A 3,246-nucleotide genomic window follows, 5' to 3' on the forward strand; every position below is an offset into this window, starting at 1 on the left:
TAATATGAGCTCGCACAGAAGTAAACACGAAAAAAACTAAACAGGAAGCCTTTAACCAGGCAGCACACAGGGTGGGGTGGGGGCAGAGGGTGGGAATTAATGGGTAACAGAGATCTGAGAAGCAGGGAGTCCATTGTCTGTCATTCTGAAGCCAACTTCTGTTTCTTGCCTAAAACCAAAGAGGTTTTAAAAGATTTGTCTCCACAACATCACAGGCAAGGTGGTTTGCAGCAGGTATCATACAGAAAATATTGACATTCTGGCAGTGACAGCCTGGTCAGCAATATGTAAGATAGCAAACAGAAAAACAGTGTTGTAATAAAAATAACAGTTGAACAGTCTATACTCATGAAAGACTAAACTTGGAGGAACAGCAAATAGAAAGCTAGTTCTGATGTAGTGGCAAGAGGGAATGAGGGTAGGGGTCCTTATCTAAGTTTGAGATCCTAATAGGGGTCAAGCCCCATGCTGAGTGCAGGGAACATGCTATCTCATTTAACAATAAAAATAGCATCAAAGGTCAACTTTCTAAAATCGTCACAAAAATATTATTATTTTTGCAGAACATACAGGGTTACTAAATGGGAAATATTAAGCAACTGAAGCTCTAGATAGGGAAGAGTCTCATTTCCAAAGGATAAATTACACTGAAAGAAGAGAACACGTAATACCTATAGAATCTCTTGCTTAAAGCCTGTTGGTCTAGAAATTATTAAATTATGCTCGCTTTACTTTTAATGTTTCAATTATGATATTAAGATAAAAGGAAAAAAATTAAAATCTACTCTGCAGTTTTCTGCATTGGGAAAACAAGTTCCGATAGGATGTAAGAGTTATGTTCAGATATTACCCGTGGGACCCACGTAGTTCAGACTTTATTTGCAGTAAGTCTGCAACAGTCCAAGTTCAAGTTCCTACTGCAGAGCTTGACTGTGGGCTGTGGGAAAACACAGGGGCCACCCTCACCCTCAGGTGAGCCAGAGAGGAGTCCAGTCTTTCCTTGCCTGAGAAAGGAAGATTCACACCTTTGGCAGAGAACTGAAGACAGTGAGTAATACTGTATTTTAGGAACCTCAAAAGAAACACCCAAACCCCTTTGGCTGTTGTGTCTCATCGTCTCCTGGAACTTCTTCTATTGCATCATATTAAAAAAAAAAAAAAGCTAGGCAAGACCGAGCACATGGAGAAGAGGCAGCTGGTAATTTTGCTATTGTTCTAAAATACAGCCTTTGAGGAAGGTACTGAATCATAACCCCACTTCACAGGTGAGGACACACAAATTAGTTGAGGCTGACTTCTTCAATAGGAAGTAGCACAGGCAGGAGTTGAACCCAGGTAATTGAGTCTCGCGTGTAAATTAAACCAAATTTGGCCTGGGGAGGCCTCTGTACCGGGTCCTTAAGTAAATGCAACCTAACTTGCCACACAGAGCGTGTACTTTTGTAACAATGGCTAAGTCTCAACCAATCACAGAAGCTGAGCTTGTCAGTCACAGGCAGCCCTGTGTTGAAACTGTGTTCCAACAAGGCAAGTGCTTCAAACTTGTTCTGGTTCTCAGACCTGCCCCATTTGTGAATGGTTTGCTTAATTAAACTCTATTAAAATGACTTGAAGTTTTCTTTTAACACATGTATGTGCTCTTTGCATTTCCCCACCCTGGCATGTAGGTGGGATCGGTCAGATATGGATGACTGGTGCTCCATAGCGAGTCCAGAAGCCACAAGCCAATAGAAGATCAGACAGTGAAACACAGGACTCAGGCAGCAATTCCTAGTTAAATAGCTGACGGTCAATTAGGAAAGGAATGTTCCTTACTACCAGAACCATGTGGAGGAATGCAGAACGGGTATTTCATTCCTTCCTGAAACTTCAGAATTTCCAGCTAATCTTTTATCATCATTATTATTATTACTGTTTTATTATTATTTTCATTATTATTATGTTCTTTATTAATAAAGATCTATTCTTATACCTGAACCAGGTAGACCAAATTGACGTTTCCCTTCATGATCCTACTGCACATGCCACAGATACTAACTAACTTTCTAGAAATGGGCTGAACATAATTAAACAATAAGCCCTTTGGGTTTAATGCTGATTAGAAGCCCACTTTCCTAACCCTAACTGGAAGTCCTCATGAAGAAAATAATGACCTAAGGTGAAATCACTACTACTATGAGTTTTTTTTTTCTTTTCTTCTTTTTTTTTTTTTTTTTGGTGGTGCTGGGGATTGAACCCAGGGCCTTGTGCATGGGAGGCAAGCACTCTACCAGCTGAGCTATATCCCCAGCCCAGCGGGGATAGGAAGTACAGTAGAATAAATTAGACACTAGTATTGCTGCATTGGTCATACAGTATATGACTGTATGACCAATGTGATTCTGCAACCTGTACACTCAGAAAAATGAGAAATTATACCCCATTTGATTCAAATGTATGATATGTCAAGATTATTGTACTGTCATGTGTAACTAATTAAAACAAATTTTAAAAATTCAAAAAAAGAAATCACTACTACTATGTTTTGAATTTCATTTTCATGTTTTCTTAATCGACATATAAAAATGCATGCACTTCTAAGGTATGGTGTGATCATTCAATATATGTATACGATGTGTAGGGATCAAATCAAGGCAATTATCATTTCCCTGACCTTACACATTTAATATTTCACCGGGAACTTTCCAAATCCTTTCTTGTTCTTCATCATGAAGTACGGTCACCCTTTTGTGCTATGGAACATTAGGATTCATTCCTCCTGACTTTTGTACCTGTCATTCACTCTCCCTTCATTCTTCTTCCCTGTATTCCTTGCAGCCTCCACTAACCCTTCTTCTACTCTCTCCTTCTATGAAATTAGCATTTCTACCTTCCATGTGCAGAACCTGTCCTCCTGTGCCTGACCTATTTCACCCAACATCCCCCAGCTCCATCCATGTTACCACAAACGACAGGATTTCATTCTTTTTGTGGCTAAGTAATATTGTTTGGTATATATACACCATGCTTTCTTTATCCATTCATCTGCTGATACCTCAGTTTATTTCATATCTCTGCTACTGTGCAGAGTGCTGCAACCATTGTAACAATTCAGGTATCTCTTTGATATATTGATATCAAATATATATACCTAGTAATGGGATAATTGGATCATATGGTAGTTCCACTTTTAGTATTTAGACTTCTGTCTGAGAGAAGATCTGAAATCTATTTTCCCTCAGTAAATGCCTGTGCTTCCTCATTCTT

General features: G+C 39.1%; 1 non-coding gene across 1 annotated transcript; it reads right to left on the reverse strand.

The window, feature by feature from the left end:
- Nucleotides 1-2,215: 2,215 nt before the first annotated feature.
- Trnag-ccc (transfer RNA glycine (anticodon CCC)) lies at nucleotides 2,216-2,288 on the reverse strand. The gene has a single exon. It is a non-coding gene; the product is annotated as a tRNA-Gly (tRNA).
- Between the last annotated feature and the right edge of the window lie 958 nt (nucleotides 2,289-3,246).

Source organism: Urocitellus parryii, chromosome 8 (genome assembly GCF_045843805.1).
Source record: "Urocitellus parryii isolate mUroPar1 chromosome 8, mUroPar1.hap1, whole genome shotgun sequence".
NCBI classification, from domain to species: Eukaryota; Metazoa; Chordata; class Mammalia; order Rodentia; family Sciuridae; genus Urocitellus; species Urocitellus parryii.